Raw genomic sequence first — 11502 nt, forward strand, 5'->3', positions numbered from 1 at the left:
AGCAAGTAAATAACTGAGTAGGAAAGGAATTGGTCAAGGTGTGATCCCACACCATTACCCACTGTGACTAGTTTAGGTTGAGGTGGTGAGACTGGTTACAGCAGTTAAGACAGAGGTGACTGCATACCAGGATATGCCATATGAATTTCCTGAATATTGTACCAAAGGGGCCAGCTGTGAGGTAGTGCAATATAGTTCACATAAATGTGCACTGTAGCAGTTAATAAGGAGGCGAGGCAGCTCTGAGGAATGTTTGTACATCCCTGTTGGATACAACTGCAGAGGATATTCATGTATGGTCTGGAAGCTTCATAGTTGGCCATTGTAGCCTTGAGGATGGTAAATAACACATCTGCCTCCTGGCATCCAAGGACATCATCACCTGTCATGTGAGGAAACCTGCATGGCAAAGGGGTAGAATATTTCCCATCCCCACTACACTCTGGTATATGTTAGACAGTGCGCATGGATACCTAGAGTGTGTGGAAAATGCAAGGTATGGCACACCATTTTACTGTCTAATGTCTAGTAAGACACAGGTATGATACTATCACTTGTTCACCTACCTGATGGTGAGGATTGTTACTGGCTCCCAGTTTCATTCTGCTTGATCTTGAAAGGGCAGCAGTGAGTCTTGGTGCCTCCCTTTCTGCCCATGTCCAGTAGTGCTTATTCCACCTGAGGCAAATACCCTGGCACCATATGTAGAGCTTGGTCTCAATCTTAAATGTGATACATACATGGAATTCCATCAAGAGATCAATGAGGTTCTAATGCTGGCATTTCTGCCCCACAGGCAACATACTCTCTGCATTTGCTATCTTTATTTGACTTGTTTAATAACAGGTACTTAAAGGGGCATCTCAGGTATTATGAGATGTGTTGCCCTCAGTTGTGTCTGGCACTGATGTTCTTACCCTCTTTCTAGTCTAGGGAGGAGCTGTCTGTAGCATTCCTACCCCATACACAGAATAGCATGGAGAAGTGACATGCACAGCTCAGGACCTTGTGCAGATCTTGGTACACTGGCTGCCATGAGCTGTTAACTATGATGTACTGAGGAGAATCATGTGGATGTCTTAAAAGAGGACATCACTTGGGAGGCTACCACCTTTACTATGACCACTTACTATGACCACTTCCATCTCCTTCCACTGTTATGCTTGCATCCAGCCACCCCTAAAAACTCTGTGTATGGGTATATAGGTGCATACTCTATGTTCTGGCTTCTGGAGTACTTATATCTGGCAAATGGATGATTGCTGCTTTGTTACAGCTAAATATGATTTGCTATTTCCAGTTCTACATGCATGGCCCTTGTAAAGTGTAGGTTTCTGTTGGTGTACTCTGTCTTGCCACCTGTGTGCAGCTGTGCAGTGCTGCCCTGGTTACCACTGTAACCCTCTGCATGTGCACTGGCTTTTATCGAAATGGGTATATAAAATGCTTTGAGCTTAAAGCAGTAGTTCCCATTGTACTTTTGCAAACTCTGTGGTATTTCTAGCTACATAGGCTCAGCATTAGATATATGGCAGTTTACACATGATGGTAATGTGTTTTCGTGGACACTGCTACTACAGTTTCTGAAATGTTTGTGATTTGCTTACCTACTCAAATAACAGTTTAGTGCTTTCATCTTAATGTAACAAAGGGTTCTGAAGAAGTCTTATTAGAATAAAATGAAAGCACTTTTTTGCGGTGTATCCCAGCCATTTGTTATTTATTTGCAAGTTTTTGAGGGTGCCTGTCCTGTTGGTTTTGGTTCCAGATTTGCTTACACATTGGCAAGCTTGCATGGTTATTTGTGCTATGTAGATTTTATTATATACCCATTCTCTGCTGCCTGAATCCTAAACTTTCCCCATGATGCCATTGCCTTTCCTTGAATTCTACTATAATGTGTCTGCATTCACGGACTTCATTTGAGGTTGTAGGACCTTTTTCTTTGCTGTTGTATTGCAGTGTTATTGAGGAGCTACCTGCCTCCACTGTGCATATCACATTCACTGTGTGCATAACATTGCTGCATTACTATAAACTTTGGTGCTGTGGGTGTGTGCTTCAATGAAACACATTCACATTAAGCACTGTTGTGCTGCTTCTTTTACTGTGTATTGTTCTGTGACACTCCCCCCAACCATGTGGACCACCTCCATCCTCATGTCACTTCTGGTATGTTGTGGTCTTTGCTGTGCTTGTGTGTTTCATGGGACTGCATTTCTGTTAACACGCTTCTGGTTTCATACTGTTTGCACACTGTGGTGCTTATGTTACTAAAGTGTTTCTTCTCTCTTGAGTGAGCTGGTCCACCTCTACTCACCCCTCCCCTTCCTGGGGTGCAGCACTTTTGTTTCTTGCGGGGGATGCAACCTTTCATTGCACTACATTGATTTCTTGTGACTTGATGTTTTTCTAAGCTGCAATGGAATATTTCATTTTGCCCAGTTCACCTACTTGTAGCTTGGTGAGTTAACTTGTTTGTCCTCTTCAGTGTGTCGAGTTGCAAGAGCAGTAGCTTGCATTTTGCCTACTGGTAGGATACTCTTTAGTCTAAAACCTACCTTGCTGTACACTTTTCCTTGATAGAATTTTTTTATGAATTTGGGTCCAGAACTCCTGAAAACATATTCAGAAAATTCATAAAGTTTTGACTTTAATGTATAATGCCTTTTGATCTTTCTTACCTTTAACTAAGATTTTTGTTAGTGTTATACAGTGATTTGCTAGGCTATTCTGTAGTTAGCCTTATATATTTAAGCAATAAATATATAATAATTTTGCCACGTAGATAAAGCCGGTGGTGAAAATCTAGTACTACTACTTATTTTGGCTGCTCCTGTTAGGGGTCGCCACAGCAGATCAACTGTTTCCATTTCTTCCTGTCCTCTGCATCTTGCTCTGTCACACCAACCACCTGCATGTCCTCTCTCACCACATCCATAAACCTTATCTTAGGCCTTCCTCTTTTCCTGTTACCTGGCAGCTTCATCCGTAGCATCTTTTTCCCAATATACTCTACATCCCTCCACAGCACGTCCAAACAAATATAATCTTGCCATTCTGGCTTTGTCTCCAAACCTTCCAACCTGGGCTGACCCTCTAATGTACTTATTCCTAATCCTGTCCACCTTCGCCACACCCAGTGCAAATCTTAACATCTTTAACTCTGCCACGTCCAGCTCTGACTCCTGCCTTTTTGTCAATGCCACCGTCTCCAACCCATATAACATAGCTGGTCTCACTACCCTCTTGTAGACCATTCCTTTCACTCTTACTGGTACTGTTCTGTCACAAATCACTCCTGACACTCTTCTCTACCAACTCAATCCTGCCTGTACTCTCTTCTTCACCTCTCTTCCACACTCACCATTCCTGTGAACTGTTGATCCCAAGTATTTAAACTCATCCACCTTCACCACCTCTACTCCCTGCATCCTCACCATTCCTCTATCCTCCCTCTCATTCACACACACATATTCTGTTTTAGTCCTGTTGACCTTCATTCCTCTTCTCTCTAGAGCATATCTCCACCTCTCCAGGGTCATCTTTACCTGTTCCCTACTCTCACTACAGATCACAATGTCATCTGCAAACATCATAGTCTGTGGGGACTCCTGTCTGATCTCGTCTGTCAACCTGTCCATCACCATTGCAAATAAGAAAGGGCTTGGAGCTGATCCTTGATGTAATCCTACCTCCACTTTAAATGCATTCATCACTCCTACTGCAGACCTCACCACTGTCACACTACCCTCATACATATTCTGTACCACTCTTACATACTTCTCTGACACTCCCGACTTCTTCATACAATACCACAACTCCTCTTTAGGCACCCTGTCATATGCTTTCTCTAGTCCACAAAGACACAATGCAACTCCTTCTGACCTTCTCTGTACTTCTCCATCAACACTCTCAGAGCAAATATCTCATCTGTAGTGCTGTTTCCTGGCATGAAACCATACTGCTGATCACTAATTATCACCTCCCTTCTTAACCTAGCTTCCACTACTCTTTCCCATAACTTCAGGCTGTGACTGATCAGTTTAATCCCTATGTAGTTACTACAGCTCTGCACATCACCCTTATTCTTAAAAATTGGTACCAAAACACTTTTTCTCCATTCGTCAGGTATCCTCTCACTTTCCAAGATTTCATTAAACAATCTAGTTAAAAACTCCACTACCATTTCACCTAAACACCTCCATGCTTCCACAGGTATGTCACCTGGACCAACAGCCTTTCCATTCTTCATCCTCTTCATACCTATCCTTACTTCCTCCTTGCTAATCCACTGCACTTCATGATTCACTATCCGCACATCATCCAACCTTCTCTCCCTCTCATTCTCTTCATTCATCAGCCCCTCAAAGTACTCTTTCCATCTGCTCAATACACTCTCCTCACTTGTGAGTACATTTCCCTCATTATCCTTTATCACCCTTACATGCTGCACATCTTTACTAGCTCGGTCCTTCTGTCTAGCCAATTGGTACAGGTCCTTTTCTCCCTCCTTAGTGTCCAACCTTTCATACAACTCTTCATATGCCTTATCCTTAGCCTTCGCCACCTCTGTCTTTGCCATGCACCTCATCTCCTTATACTCCTGTCTACTTTCTTTATCTCTCTGACAATCCCACTTCTTTGCCAACCTCTTTCTCTGTATACTCTCCTGTACTTCCTCATTCCACCACCAGGTTTCCTTGTCCTCCTCCCTCTGTCCAGATGTCACACCAAGCACCTTTCTAGCAGTTTCCCTTACTAGCTCTGCTGTAGTTACCCAGCTATTCAGTAACTCTTCACTGCCACCCAGTGCCTGTCTTAACTCTTCCCTGAACTCCACCTCACAATTACCACCATTTGATCCTTGGTGCTGCCCTCACACTCCTACTCCTCTTCTTGATCACCAGTGTCATCCTACAAACCACTATCCTATGCTGCCTAACTGCACTTTCCCCCGCCACCACTTTACAGTCTCCCGTCTCCTTCAGAATGGCCCTTCTACATAAGATATAATCCACCTGCGTGCATCTTCCTCAACTCTTGTATGTCACTCTATGCTCCTCCCTCTTGTTAAAATACATATTCACCACAGCCATGTCCATCCTTTTCACAAAATCCACCACCATCTGACCTGCTGCATTCCTTTGCTTAACACCATACTTACCCATCACTTCCTCATCCCCTCTGTTCCCTTCACCAACATGCCCGTTGAAATCTGCTCAAATCACCACTCTCTCACCCTTGGGTACAGTCATCACCACTTCATCCAACTCACTCCAAAATTTTTCTTTCTCATCCATCGCGCACCCAACTTGTGGAGCATATGCACGGACAACGTTCATCATTACGCCATCAATTTCCAGCTTCATAAACATCACTCTATCCAACACTCTTTTCACCTCCAAAACACTCTTAGCATACAGTTCCTTCAGAATAACCCCTATGCCATTTCTCTTCCCATCCACACCATGATAAAACAATTTGAACCCATCTCCGATACACCTAGCCTTGCTCCCCTTCCATCTGGTCTCTTGCACACACAATATACCAACCTTCCTTCTGTTCATCATATCAGCTAGCTCTCTCCCTATACCAGTCATACTGCCAACCTTCAAAGTTCCGACCCTCACTACCACAGTCCTAGCCTTTGCCTGCCTTCGGGCATGCCTTCCCCCTCTTCTCCTCCTGCCAACAGTAGCCCACTTTCCGCCAGCACCCTGTTGGCCAATCCAGACTGTGTTTAAGCTTCTGTGTTTGGCCATACCTTACTTGGGGAAAAAAGGAAGTTTCTTTGCTCACCAGTGAGATTTGGGAGCTCTGAACAGCCTACCTGCCCTTGAAGGAGTGGTTTCTGCCCAGAAACTGTAGTTTTATTGGCCATTTTGGGCTAATTTCTAGCTCTTTAATCTTTGTGATATAAAAACCACATTTGCGCGTTTTTTGTGTTTGTATAAGCTCAGCAGATCCTGCCCAGGTGTCCTGCAGAGACATACAATGCAAGAGAGACAAAAGGAGAGACTTTGGAGTGTTTTAAGTACCATTTTTTTTTGTTTTTCTTGTTGCTTATTGCTATTTCCGCTTAAATGCTCGTTTTCTGGTGTTTGTTGCTTCTCAGAATGCTCATTTTACACTGAAATTACATTTATTTGTGTTTGCACTTTAAAATTAATTTTTTGTTGTAAATTGTGTTTTTAACTGTTACTGGCTTCCCACTCAAGTGCGACAGCCATTACTGCACTATAAAAGTGTTTTTGCATTTGTTTCTACTATTTTCTTGGGAAAAAAAAACAAAAAAATCTTGCTATTTTTCCACCTTACTATTCTAGAAAAGTCCAGTTTCAGATATCTGCTGATACCTGGACTGTGTTTAAGCTTCTGTGTTTGGTCGTACCTTACTTGGGTAAAAAGGAAGTTTCTTTGTTCACCAGTAAGATTGGGGAGCTCTGAACAGCCTACCTGCCCTTGGAGGAGTGGTTTCTGCCCAGAAACTGTAGTTTTATTGGCCGTTTTGGGCTAATTTCTATCTCTTTAATCTTTCTGATATAAAAACCGCATTTCCGCGGTTTTGCTCGCTGGGCAGCACCGGTTAGCTAGGGTTAAACTATTCCCGACTCCACGAAGTCTACTCTTCAGTTTTTCCTTTGGAACTAGACAAACCTTCAACTTTAGCACTCAAACCATTCATTTTACAGCCCAGCACTTGCTTAAAACTCATAACAAGCACTAAATACACCCTAGCACTAGCCCCCCTTATACTGTCCAGAAGGACAAGACTCTCTTATTCGTCCCCACCAGTCAATCAGAAAAACAGCTCACTGTACCTGTTCAGGCATGTCCAAAGGGCAGTTTCTAGTGTACTCTCCAGTCCAGTTGGTGAATCTGGGCATTTTGAGGCAATGTTATATCTGCCTCATGTACACATGACACATGTACATGCGCCTCCTACCACCAAACACTAATATATGCGAGAGATGCAATTATACAGCCAGACTGGAGGCAAAGCTCTCTCAACCCCAGACTGTAACTGACTGTCAAAAGGAGAAGGGTAATACAACACACCACCAGTCTCACATAGACCTAACAAACCAACACAGGCAAATAACACATATAAATACACAAAAACATACTTGGAGGCTCTAAATAAAAATCTGCAAAAGCAACAGAGACCTCCAAAGCAGACACCCAAGCAACCTCCACAACCCATCACCAACCATGAAACACATACTTCACATAATCAGTGTGCCACGCAATCACAGCCCTTAAGGCAAAATAACATACCCAACACACTAGTGATAGGTGACTCTATAGTCAGGCACACTGATGTCTCACTAACTAGGCTGGACAAGAAGGTTACAGTTAGCTGCCCGTCGGGCGCCAGTATCCACCACATAACACAAGCACCTCAGGTCACTCCAGAACAAGTACAAATATGACTGTCGTACATGTTGGTGTGAATGGCCTGAGACGTACCTCCCAGGACTACATGAAAAGAGACATGGAAGAGCTCTCTGATCATGTAGCCCAGGCAGGTATGACCCTGACCCTAAGTAGCATCCTGCCCTCATCAAGAATGATGCCACAGTATAAAGAAAAAAATGATCAACTTCAACAACTAGCTATGTTTCTGGTGTCATTCAAAGGGGATCCAGTATCTCTCTGCCTGGGATGACATGCTTGACAGGCCGCATTGCTTCACAAGAGATGGCTTGCACCTGTCACCCTTAGGCTTTCAAATACTGGCAAAGGCTCTTGCCACCCCCATAGTGCCTTTTTTAGGCAAGGCTCAAAAGACAAACCCACCACCGTACACAGCACAAGTAACCAAAAACTGAGGGTAATGCTACTCAATGCCAGAAGTCTAAACCTCAAAATGCATGCACTCGAGGCATTCCTCCGTATGGATAACATCGATATCTGTGCAGTAACAGAAACCTGGTTTAAGGCTCCAGAGAGCGCCCCAGCACTACCAGGCTATAACTCATACCATACCTTTCAGCCACAGAACCCAGACTGAAACACAAAAGGCGGGGGTGTATCCATATTCATCAAGGATACTCACTCCTCCAGGTTAGTGGCGCAGCACAATGCATCAGACATCATCCAAGTGCAACTAAAAATGGGCAAAACTGCAATCCAAATTGTAGCTTGCTACAGATCATCCACCATGACCCAGGACCCCCATTCCGCATTTCTGAAGACACTGGGAAATATGAAGGTCCTGACAAACACCCTAATACTGGGTGATTTCAACTACCCAAAAATTAACTGGGGAACTACTCTAGTACTAACTCCCTGACCCAACGCTTTCTAGAATTTATAAACTCGAACACCCTGGATCAACTGGTCAACACCCCCACCAGAGGGAACAACATATTGGACCTGGTCATCGCCAACATGGGCAACAGGTGTTCCACGCCTGATGTCAACCCCTCGCTGGTTAGATCAGACCATAGACTAATCAATCTGGATATTCACATTCCGCCCCTAACCCAAATCAAGGACACCACTGTGAAAAACTTTTCAAAAACAAACTTAACATTGCTTAAGACTGAGGTGGAGAAGTTCACAGCCCTCACGCCAACTGCCAGTGCTGTCCAAGCTGCTGAAACCTATACAAAGGCACTCTATGATCATCTACAGGAATGTATGGATCATGCTATCCCAAGTAAAACCAAGACTCACTCCTCCAAGAAAAGGAAACAAGTCTGGTGGACCCCTGCCATGAACAGGCTCTACACTAGAATGAGGAAACTAGTACAGATAAGAGCAAAATCCCTAGAAGGAAACACATCCCTGATCAGTATCATCAGCAAGAAACTACGATCCCTCATTAAATCATCCAAGGCTAGCTTTGAAAGAAAAATTGCCAAGGACTCCAAAGATAACCACAAAGCATTCTTACCTATGTCAAGAACCTAAGTGGAAACTCTCAGATCTGCTCTGAATTGGTGCAGAATGGCACAAAATACACTGAACCGACTGATATTGCCAACATTTTGGCAGACAGGTTCAGTGCAGACTTCACACCCCTCTCACCCCCTAAAGGTCCTATAACCATACCAGAAGAATGTAAGGCCCCGGCAATCACCAACACACAGGTTAAAACATCCCTATCCAAAGCCAAAGACACAGCCTCAATGGGACCGGACGGTGTCCCAGGCTGTGTCTTGCAAGAGCTCCAAAATGAACTAACCCCTCACCTAAACACACTGTTCAAACTCAGCCTCTCTACAGGCTATGTATCCACAGAGTAGCGCACTATTACCCTATAAGCCTGACTAGCCTGGCCTGCAAGGCTGTGGATCGCATCATCATGGAACTCATTAACAGAGACATTGGGAACCTCCAAACTTTGGATCCTACCCAGTTTGGCTTTAAGGGCAGATCAAGCTTCCTAAACCTAGTGGACTTCTTTGAGACAGTTGCCAAGGCATTAGATGAGGGTAAGGAGGTCCACATAGCCTACCTAGACCTCGCAAAGGCTTTCAACACCATTCCCCATTCTGGTATTGTAGACAAACTCACCAACCTGAACATTAACCCCTACGTCACGAGATGGGTTGCAAATTGGCTCACAGACAGAACCCACACTGTGAGAGTTGCAGACTCTAGGTCCGACTCTAAACCGGTTGCAAGTGACGTCCCCCAGGGCTCAGTCCTAGGACCCCTCCTGTCCTTGCCTGTACTTCTCAGAGGTACAGGCAAGCACAGGAGGACTTTGGCTGACCAAGTTCACAGACGACTGCAAACTAGGGGCCATAATTGATTCTCCGGCTGATACAGACACCCTCCAGAAGGGTCTCACTGAGACGGATACCTGGTGTCAAAATCATGGCCTCAAGCTGAATGCCAAAAAGTGCATAGTCATCCCCTTTGGAAAAAACAAAGTACCCGTGAACTACCACATAGGTGGTAGTCCCCTAAATACAGAAAAAGTAATAAGGGATCTGGGGACCCAAGTAGATAGTAATCTCTTCTTTGATAATCACATTGCCAAGGTGGTTAGAAAATCCTTCTACGTGGTCCACCTAATCTCAAAAAGATTTGCATCCAGAACAAAGGAGGTTATTGTGCCTCTCTACTCATCACTTATTAGACCCATTGTAGAATACAACGCCCCATTTGGGATGTACCTTACAAGACACCTGCAGCAACTGGAAAGACCACAAAAGTACCTCACCAAGAGGATTGCTGGCCTCAAACAGATGACCTATGCAGCCCGACTAAAGAAACTCCAGCTGTACTCGGTTGCATACCACTTACTCAGAGGTGATCTCTGCTTGACATGAAGGCCATGTCCAACCCAGAATTGATGGATATGCTCCACCTAAAAAAAAACAAATACCTGAAAGCCACACACTCTAGGGATATAAACCTTACCACAATGATAAATAGGACGTGCTGGAGGGATAGATTCCTGACCCAGAGACTACCCATGCTTTGGAACAATATTCCAATATACATCAGTCAGAGCCCCTCACTAGCACTCTTCAAGAGAAACCTTGATGGGTGGATGGGAAACAGAAAATTTACCCCGGGGATCACTGCAGTGGCTCTGCTGGACAGAGGCGCAGGGAACTAATGGCTGTGTTGGTCAGAGGCACAGGGAACTAATTTAAGGGGTGGCGAAAGCTAACACACTCTGGCTAGGCTTATAAATGCCCTTGGGCAGATAGCCTTGTACTTACCTATGAACCTAAATACTGGTGGCGGTCATTGTTAACCTGGGCCTCGACCGATCTGGTATGCATATCTGTACTGTTGTCTACATATATGATTTGGCAAAATTTTATGCCGGATGCCCTTCCTGATGCAACCCTTCCCATGTATCGAGGGCTTGGGACCATCACAAAGAAATGCACTGGCTTGTGCATCCCCAGTGGTGAAAGTCTAGCACTAACGAGCCTTAATAAATTGTCTGCTGTTTAGGTCTCAAGTGTTGTGGTGCCTGTTTACCTTACATTTCGTTTTATGTCTAAGCAATAACCCACAAGTGGGTATATCAGGATTTACATGCCATTGGTGTGGTTTGATCATGAGGGTGAAGCCCAAGTGATCAAACAAAGCCAACTGTGGGTAAATCCTGATAATTCTCAAAAAGCCAAGCAGTTGCAGAGCAAAGCTTGGTTCATAAAACCAAGACTGGATATAGTATGAAACAAACCAAGCAATGCTGATACTGAACAAGTGTTTAATAAAACAAAACTTTCATGTCAAACAAACCCTTCATCATTGTATAAAATACTAACACATACTAACCATTTTTATATACTATCAAAAATCACACAGCCATTAATTATTCAATTAAACAATCAATCCTATTTAAAAACAATAGTTGCAGAAGCACAGAACACTATTTCAAACACATTTGTTTATACCTTCGTACAGGTTTTAAAGAAACAGTCTGGTTTAAACCTGGTAATACATCAGCACAAAGGCGTATTATCCATTGCTATTCCTTCATCTCAAGCTTATTGTTAAGATCTCCCCCTCGTATAT

This window comes from Protopterus annectens, chromosome 13.part0 (assembly GCF_019279795.1).
Source record: "Protopterus annectens isolate FY-2018-M chromosome 13.part0, PAN1.0, whole genome shotgun sequence".
NCBI lineage: Eukaryota > Metazoa > Chordata > Ceratodontiformes > Protopteridae > Protopterus > Protopterus annectens.